Here is a 10,180-nt window from a genome sequence, read left to right on the forward strand (position 1 = left end):
TTACAGAGCGCTGAAAACATGACTGTCTGAACCAAACCTGTGAGCCAGAAGATGGGCTTTTAGCCAGATTGTTGTTGAAAAACTACATCTATAAAGTATTACTGAAAGCAGAAAGTCAAGTACCCAAGCTAACATTCAACTACAGTACATAGAAACATCATTCTGGCACTATGGGGACACTATTGAAATCCAATGCCGTCAGTACAGAATGTCTCTTCAGAGTCCTGGTGGAGATGGAGAGAGCTCTCAGGGCCAGAGAGAGTGGTTAGTTGATGTTGAATGTAGTAGGTTACCATTCCATGTAAAGTGCATTGAGCCTCAGTGAAAAGCTCTGTATAAAAAGCATGTATTATTGTTAAGGTGTGGCTGCCACTTCCTGTCTGAGAGCCAGTGTTAGACTTAGACATGCCTGTGTATAATGTCATCACACAAACCCCAGCATTCAACACACAACCCCCCCCCCCCCCCCCTGTCCTGAATAGACTGTGTGTGTATGACAGGGAGTCAGACAGGAAATCAAGAATATGATTCATTGATGTTCTGAAGTCAACTGACTTTAAATGAACATTTATAACTTTCATCAGAAGTAACTTCACAAACCATTATTATATGTTATTTATGGTTTCAGGAATTCCAGTGTCTTGACCCATGCTAATCCTGGTCAACAACACAACAGACAAATATCCCAACCACTCCAAGTAATAACATCACCAAAAGTAGTGGCCATGTTTTCTTTTAGTCGCTGTCTCAATGACCTCATTTATATTCCACATGTCTGTACAATCACTTCAGAGTCTGGGGTCAGAAACCATGTGGAGTCTGGTCTGTAGACTCTCTCACTCTCCTCAACATTAAACAACTCTTACGGACAGATTGGGTTGGAACCAAAGGCTCATGTGGACCACAAGACTGTGTTAGCTTACACAAGTCTTCAGGTCTGAGATATGGTGACTTATTACACCAGCTTGGTTCACCGGACCACAAGACTGTGTTAGCTTACACAAGTCTTCAGGTCTCAGATATGGTGACTTATTACACCAGCTTGGTTCACCGGACCACAAGACTGTGTTAGCTTACACAAGTCTTCAGGTCTGAGATATGGTGACTTATTACACCAGCTTGGTTCACCGGACCACAAGGAGCCATTTAAAGCTCTTAGGGAATCAGCCGAGTCCTTGACTACAAATCACTTTCAATGGAGATTCTTCATCTGTGTCCGGGAAACCAGCCCTTGGAGTTTTCTTGTAACCCGTTAAATAAATCCACCCAATCCTGAAGATCAGACAGTTGGTAACCTTTCACAAGACAGTGAATGACAGTTAGTGAATGTCTGGACAAAGGTCAGAGACTGTGACTTGTCCATTAAACACTAATGGTGTGAATGGGAGACACTGGATGTGTGTGTTCTGGTAACAGTCACTTCAAAGGTCCATGAACTTTAACAGAACCAGTGTCTCCATCCATTAAGTTCTCAGCTCCTCTCACATCTGTTTCTCCCAGGACCCTTCTTATCTGACTGACAGGTCAGAGGTCAGGGGTCGTACCTGATACTGCTACTGTCACGGTTGTCGTAAGGACGGGACCAAGGTGCAGCGGATGTTGAGTTCCACATATTTATTTCAAAGTGAAACTTATGCAAAAAACAATAAATCAGAAAACGATCAACGAAACGTGACTACGTGGTGCACAAACACAAAACAATATCCCACAAACACAGGTGGGAAAAACAGTTAATTAAATATGATCCCCAATTAGAGACAACGATTACCAGCTGCCTGTAATTGGGAACCATACAAAACACCAACATAGAAAATATAAACTAGAACACAACATAGACATTTTAAACTAGAATACCCCCTAGTCGCGCCCTCACCTACTACACCATAGAGAAACAAGGGCTCTCTATGGTCAGGACGTGACAGTACCCCCCCCCCCCCCCCCACCCAAATCCGGAAACCAAATGTGGAGGGTAAGGGGGTGATGAGTGTCGGTGGCGGCTCCGGTGTAGGTCGTAGCCCCCCGCCCAGACCCCGGATCCGGCCATCGCGGAGGCTACATAAAGTTTCAACATGAAACAATTTGATTGATTAAGAACAGGAAGTACTGTATGGTAAATACAACATGGTTCTCTCTGTTCAATAGTAGACCTCCTCAAACACTGAGTAAAAGTCTCACTCAGATACAGCATGGTTCTCTCTGTTCAATAGTAGACCTCCTCAAACACTGAGTAAAAGTCTCACTCAGATACAGCATGGTTCTCTCTGTTCAATAGTAGACCTCCTCAAACACTGAGTAAAAGTCTCACTCAGATACAGCATGGTTCTCTCTGTTCAATAGTAGACCTCCTCAAACACTGAGTAAAAGTCTCACTCAGATACAGCATGGTTCTCTCTGTTCAATAGTAGACCTCCTCAAACACTGAGTAAAAGTCTCACTCAGATACAGCATGGTTCTCTCTGTTCAATAGTAGACCTCCTCAAACACTGAGTAAAAGTCTCACTCAGATCTTTAGAGTTCTCAGTCTCTGACTCCGCCCACTGACCTCCTGACCCCCCACAACCCTCTCCATTCTAAAAGGCTGCAGTGCAAAGGTCAATAATCTACGTTGGTTTGGAATTCTGTTTTACGTCTCATCAAGATCTTTACAGACCTCCCTCCCCTCCTTCTCTAGACACTGTAGACTGGACCAGACATTATTCTGACCTGTTTTCCCCATGATCACCATGATCCATGGTCACTCACCACGGTACAGTGGACAGTAGACCTGGTCTGGTTCTACACATAGACGGTGATGGTGAATCATGTCAGATTGTGGAGAAGCCAACTTGATGAGTTTCTCCCGACCCAGCCCATCAACCCTATCAGTGCCCTCTGACCTCTCCCCTCTCCTTCCAGTCTCTTCTGCAACACTGAGTGAGCTTCACTGACCTCTTTCAAGTTCTGTCTCAGTCTCTCCACCTCTCTCCTCCATCTGTCTATTCTTCTGCTCCATCTGTCTGCTGAACTCCCTCTGCATCTTTGTCTGTGAGATCATCATGTTCCTCTGTAACTCAGGTAGGACTATCTTCATCAGGTTTCTCTCTGCTTCAACTCTGGCCTCTCCTTCATAGTTCTCCATCATCTCCTCTATCTCCTGTCTGTGTCTCTCCTCCATCTCCCTCCTCTCATTCTCTGTCTTCTCTCTAAATCTCTCCATCTTTCTCTCCATCTTCTCCCTCCTATCAGACTCCCTCTTCAGCTCCTTCTCCAGCTCTATTTTCTTCTCCTCATCCCTCTTCTTTCACCCGTCTCTCCAGTTCTGTTATTTGGGAGACACTGGGGAGTCTGGACTGCTGCTCTCTCCTCCCACTGCAACACAACACACAGCACTGATCAACACACTGACTCTCTGGAGGATGAACAACAGAGTCAAATATAATATAATCTACATCCATAACTCACTATCTGGAGGATGTACAACAGAGTCAAATATAATATAATCTACATCCATAACTCACTAAGTGGAGGAGTTAAATTCATGCTGTTTCTCCTCCTCAGTGGAAGTGTGGGGTCTGTATCTGAGGTCTCTCCTCCCACTGTAACACAACATAGAGAACTGGTCAACATACTGACTCATCAGAGACACATTAAAAACATACTATAAACAAACTACAAATACATCACACATCAGAGTGAAATATAGATTATTGGAGAAAATAGAGAATATCAAGATTGATGACAGTTTGAGACAACATATATAACTCACTAAGTGAAGGATGGTCCACTATAGACTAGAAACAGTAGGAGACAACAGGACAATATTGATAACTCACTAAGTGAAGGATGGTCCACTATAGACTAGAAACAGTAGGAGACAACAGGACAATATTGATAACTCACAAAGTGAAGGATGGTCCACTATAGACTAGAAACAGTAGGAGACAACAGGACAATAGTGATAACTCACTAAGTGAAGGATGGTCCACTATAGACTAGAAACAGTAGGAGACAACAGGACAATAGTGATAACTCACTAAGTGAAGGATGGTCCACTATAGACAAGAAACAGTAGGAGACAACAGGACAATAGTGATAACTTACTTAGTGAAGGTTGGTCCACTATAGACTAGAAACAGTAGGAGACAACAGGACAATAGTGATAACTCACTAAGTGAAGGATGGTCCACTATAGACTAGAAACAGTAAGAGACAACAGGACAATATTGATAACTCACTAAGTGAAGGATGGTCCACTATAGACTAGAAACAGAAGGAGACAACAGGACAATAGTGATAACTCACTAAGTGAAGGATGGTCCACTATAGACTAGAAACAGTAGGAGACAACAGGACAATAGTGATAACAACTTCCGGCGCCGAAAAGAGATGGCCGCCTCGCTTCGTGTTCCTTGGAAAATATGCAGTATTTTGTTTTTTTGCGTGTTATTTCTTACATCGGTTCCCCGGGTAATCTTAGGTTTCATTACATACAGTCGGGAGGAACTACTGAATATACGATTAACGTCAACTCATCATCGTTCCTACCAGGAATATGACTTTCCCGAAACGGATCCAGTGTTTTGCCTTCCACACAATACAATGGATCTGATCCCAGCCGGCGACCCTGTGCGACGCCGAAAAAGGGGAAAACGTGGCGGTCTCGTGGTCAGGCTTCGGAGACGGGCACATCGCGCTCCACTCCCTAGCATACTACTCGCCAATGTCCAGTCTCTTGACAATAAGGTTGATGAAATCCGAGCACGGGTAGCATTCCAGAGAGACATCAGGGATTGCAACGTGCTCTGCTTCACGGAAACATGGCTAACTCAAGGGACGCTAACGGAGTCGGTGCAGCCAGCTGGTTTCTTCATGCATCGCGCCGACAGAAACAAACATCTTTCCGGTAAGAAGAGGGGCGGGGGGGTATGCCTTATGATTAACGAGAAGTGGTGTGATCATCATAACAACACACAAGAACTCAAGTCGTTCTGTTCACCTGATCTAGAACTCCTCACAATCAAATGTCGACCGCATTATCTACCAAGGGAATTCTCGTCAATCATAATCACAGCCGTATACATTCCCCCCCAAGCAGACACATCGATGGCCCTGAACGAACTTTATCTGACTCTTTGTAAACTGGAAACCACACACCCTGAGGCTGCATTCATCGTAGCTGGGCATTTTAACAAGGCTAATCTAAAAACAAAACTCCCTAAATTCTATCAGCATATCGATTGCGCTACCAGGGCTGGAAAAACACTAGACCATTGTTATACTAATTTCCGCGACGCTTATAAGGCCCTCCCCCGCCCCCCTTTCGGAAAAGCTGACCACGACTCCATTTTGTTGATTCCTGCCTACAAACAGAAACTCAAACAACAAGCTCCCGCGCTCAGGTCTGTTCAACGCTGGTCCGACCAATCTGAATCCACGCTTCAAGACTGCTTCGATCACGCGGATTGGAATATGTTCCGCATCGCGTCCAACAACAATATTGACGAATATGCTGATTCGGTGAGCGAGTTCATTAGGAAGTGCATTGACGATGTCGTACCCACAGCAACGATAAAAACATTCCCAAACCAGAAACCGTGGATTGACGGCAGCATTCGCGTGAAACTGAAAGCGCGAACCACTGCTTTTAACCAGGGCAAGGTGACCGGAAGCATGACCGAATACAAACAGTGTAGCTATTCTCTCCGCAAGGCAATCAAACAGGCTAAGTCTCAGTACAGAGACAAAATCGAGTCGAAATTCAACAGCTCAGACACAAGAGGTATGTGGCAGGGTCTACAGTCAATCACGGATTACAAAAAGAAAACCAGCCCCGTCGAGGACCAGGATGTCTTGCTCCCAGACAGGCTAAACAACTTTTTTGCCCGCTTTGAGGACAATACAGTGCCACTGACACGGCCCCCTACCAAAACCTGCGGGCTCTCCTTCACTGCAGCCGAGGTGAGTAAAACATTTAAACGTGTTAACCCTCGCAAGGCTGCAGGCCCAGACGGCATTCCCAGCCGCGTCCTCAGAGCATGCGCAGACCAGCTGGCTGGTGTGTTTACGGACATATTCAATCAATCCTTATCCCAGTCTGCTGTTCCCACATGCTTCAAGAGGGCCACCATTGTTCCTGTTCCCAAGAAAGCTAAGGTAACTGAGCTAAACGACTACCGCCCCGTAGCACTCACTTCCGTCATCATGAAGTGCTTTGAGAGACTAGTCAAGGACCATATCACCTCCACCCTACCGGACACCCTAGACCCACTCCAATTTGCTTACCGACCCAATAGGTCCACAGACGACGCAATCGCAACCACACTGCACACTGCCCTAACCCATCTGGACAAGAGGAATACCCATGTGAGAATGCTGTTCATCGATTACAGCTCAGCATTTAACACCATAGTACCCTCCAAACTCGTCATCAAGCTCGAGACCCTGGGTCTCGACCCCGCCCTGTGCAACTGGGTCCTGGACTTCCTGACGGGCCGCCCCCAGGTGGTGAGGGTAGGTAACAACATCTCCACCCCGCTGATCCTCAACACTGGGGCCCCACAAGGGTGCGTTCTGAGCCCTCTCCTGTACTCCCTGTTCACCCACGACTGCGTGGCCATGCACGCCTCCAACTCAATCATCAAGTTTGCGGATGACACTACAGTGGTAGGCTTGATCACCAACAACGACGAGACGGCCTACAGGGAGGAGGTGAGGGCCCTCGGAGTGTGGTGTCAGGAAAATAACCTCATACTCAACGTCAACAAAACAAAGGAGATGATTGTGGACTTCAGGAAACAGCAGAGGGAGCACCCCCCTATCCACATCGACGGGTCAGTAGTGGAGAAGGTGGAAAGTTTAAGTTCCTCGGTGTACACATCACGGACAAAGTGAATTGGTCCACCCACACAGACAGCGTTGTGAAGAAGGCGCAGCAGCGCCTCTTCAACCTCAGGAGGCTGAAGAAATTCGGCTTGTCACCAAAAGCACTCACAAACTTCTACAGATGCACAATCGAGAGCATCCTGTCGGGCTGTATCACCGCCTGGTACGGCAACTGCTCCGCCCACAACCGTAAGGCTCTCCAGAGGGTAGTGAGGTCTGCAGAACGCATCACCAGGGGCAAACTACCTGCCCTCCAGGACACCTACACCACCCGATGTCACAGGAAGGCCATAAAGATCATCAAGGACAACAACCACCCAAGCCACTGCCTGTTCACCCCGCTATCATCCAGAAGGCGAGGTCAGTACAGGTGCATCAAAGCAGGGACCGAGAGACTGAAAAACAGCTTCTATCTCAAGGCCATCAGACTGTTAAACAGCCACCACTAACATTTAGCGGCCGCTGCCAACATACTGACTCAACTCCAGCCACTTTAAAAATGGGAATTGATGGAAATTATGTAAAAATGTACCACTAGCCACTTTAAGCAATGCCACTTAATACAATGTTTACATACCCTACATTACCCATCTCATATGTATATACTGTACTCTATATCATCTACTGCATCTTGCCATCTTTATGCAATACATGTACCACTAGCCACTTTAAACTATGCCACTTTATGTTTACATACCCTACAGTACTCATCTCATACGTATATACCGTACTCTATACCATCTACTGCATCTGCCATGCCGTTCTGTACCACCACTCATTCATATATCTTTATGTACATATTCTTTATCCCTTCACACTTGTGTGTGTGTGTAAGGTAGTAGTGTGGAATTGTTAGGTTAGATTACTGTTGGTTATTACTGCATTGTCGGAACTAGAAGCACAAGCATTTCGCTACACTCGCATTAACATCTGCTAACCATGTGTATGTGACTAATAAAATTTGATTTGATTTTGATTTGATTTGATTTGAACTCACTAAGTGAAGGATGGTCCACTATAGACTAGAAACAGTAGGAGACAACAGGACAATACTGATAACTCACTGGATGGAGGAAGCTCCTTGCTGTGTCTCCTCCTGACTGGGAGTATGGAACCTGTATCTGATGTCTCTCCAGGTTCTAAAATAATAGAACAACCATTTAGAATGGGAACAATTACCTCAGTGACACATGAAGGCACATAGACCTACTGAAGGGGAGTTCTGGGTTTCTATTGAAATGTTAAGTATCACATATCTCACTCACCAGTCATCTGGGCTGAGATCTCTCTTCTCAGTCTCTCTACCTCAGTCTTCACATCACATATCTGTTGAGCTGAAATAACAAAGGAGGACTAGGATCTGAATTCTGTGTTAAAGACTTTAGACAGAAATATGATGCAGAGGGAAAGTATGAAGTGATGGACAACAATATTCACAACTCAGTGGAGAGTCGACAATAACCTGAGAATTGAGGAAAGTACAGAAGACTAAATGTATTAATGGTGTGAATAATCTTACCCAGTTCAGCATTTTCATTGTTGACATCCTCCACCTGTTTGTCTCTTTCCTTTAACTGCTTCTCTCTCTCCTCTAGTAGGTTATCTTTCTCTTCTACTTCCTGTCTCCTCTCTTTTAGTTTGTTCTCTTTTCCCTCCAGTACTTTGTCTCTCTCTTCCAGTAGTTTGTCTTTCTCTTCCAGTAGTTTGTCTTTCTCTTCCAGTAGTCTGTCCTTCTCCCCCAGTCTATAGTTTCTGTCCTCTAGTTGAAGGTCTCTTTCCTTTAGTTGGTCCTCTTTCTCTTCCAGTAGTCTGTCTCTCTCTTCCAGTAGTCTGTCCTTCTCCCCCAGTCTATAGTTTCTGTCCTCTAGTTGAAGGTCTCTTTCCTTTAGTTGGTCCTCTTTCTCTTCCAGTAGTCTGTCTCTCTCTTCCAGTAGTCTGTCCTTCTCCCCCAGTCTATAGTTTCTGTCCTCTAGTTGAAGGTCTCTTTCCTTTAGTTGGTTCTCTTTCTCTTCCAGTAGTCTGTCCTTCTCTCCCAGTCTGTGGTTGCTGTCCTCTAGTTGAAGGTCTCTTTCCTTTAGTTGGTTCTCTTTCTCTTCCAGTAGTTTGTCCTTCTCCCCCAGTCTATAGTTTCTGTCCTCTAGTTGAAGGTCTTTATCCTTAATTTTTTTGTCTTTGTCTCCTAGTTCAATCTGCTTCTCCTTTATTTCACTATCTTTTCCCTTCAGTTGTTTGTCTCTCTCTGCCAGTAGTTTGTCTCTCTCTTCTAGTAGTCTGTACTTCTCTCCCAGTCTATAGTTTCTGTCCTCTAGTTGAAGGTCTTTTTCCTGCAGCAGGACTCTGAAGTTCTCTACTTGGCTGTTCTTGTCCTGCAGGTTCTTTCTCAGTGCCTCTAGTTGAATGTCTCTATCCTTTAGTTGCTTGTCTTTCTCTTCCAGTTGGTTTTCTTTCTCTTCTAATAGTTTCTCCCTCTGTCCCATTATCTGGTTCTTCTTCTCCAGGAGTCTCTCTTTCTCTCTCACTTCCGGGTTCATATCATCCAGTTGTGTGTCTTTCTCCTCTAGTCGTTTCATCCTCTGTCTTAATTTCTCTCTTAATTCTTTTAACATCTTCAACTCTGAGAGAGAGCAATTAACATATTTAATAGGTTGTTTGAATAAGTATTTATTAATTCATTCAATAGTATGCCTATAAAGACATTATCATTTGATGGAGGTGGTACAATTATTAGTAATTATTTCCTCCAGTCAACAGTTATCTGAGCTGAACCAATCATCAACTGGTCTATTGACTATTTGATACATTACAAATGAATTAGTCTGAAACACTGAATGACATCACTCATGTTCCCTGATTCAATCCTCTCTCCTCCAGACTCTCTCATACTTACCAAGCTCACCAGCTGATGCCTCCCTCTTCAGCTTGTCCTCCTGGGTCTCATGTTGTAAATACTCTGATCCTGAGGCTATGGTGTAAAACAGAGAGGTGAGTTCTGTGTGGGAGACTACATCACTATATACAGAACCAACAGAACCAACCAATCATATTTCTCCTGTTACTAAAGCCTCTCTCATGTAGTGACTGTGGGCACCAATGATATCTGGTTAACTTCATAAATAATGTTGTTTTGTTATCCTATCTCTGATCAAATGATTATGTTCATTGTTAGTGATAAGCAGCATTGGGCTCTATGGCAGATACAGGATATTGTGTCAGGAGGCAGGGTTCTATGGAATATACATTCAGTAGAATTTGAGGAACATCTGACATCATAATCCAATCTACCTTGAGAACATTTGGGGAGAGTATTGATAAATGTAAA

At 44.6% G+C, this 10,180-nt stretch overlaps 1 protein-coding gene across 1 annotated transcript in view; it reads right to left on the reverse strand.

The window, feature by feature from the left end:
• LOC129852994 (trichohyalin-like) overlaps positions 1-9,877 on the reverse strand; it is a 59,712-nt gene extending 49,835 nt beyond the window's left edge. Inside the window, exon 1 of the mRNA XM_055918605.1 lies at positions 9,758-9,877. The gene's annotated coding sequence lies outside the window, so the exon portion shown is untranslated. The remainder of the gene's footprint in view (positions 1-9,757) is intronic.
• Between the last annotated feature and the right edge of the window lie 303 nt (positions 9,878-10,180).

Source organism: Salvelinus fontinalis, chromosome 4 (genome assembly GCF_029448725.1).
Source record: "Salvelinus fontinalis isolate EN_2023a chromosome 4, ASM2944872v1, whole genome shotgun sequence".
Taxonomy (NCBI): Eukaryota; Metazoa; Chordata; class Actinopteri; order Salmoniformes; family Salmonidae; genus Salvelinus; species Salvelinus fontinalis.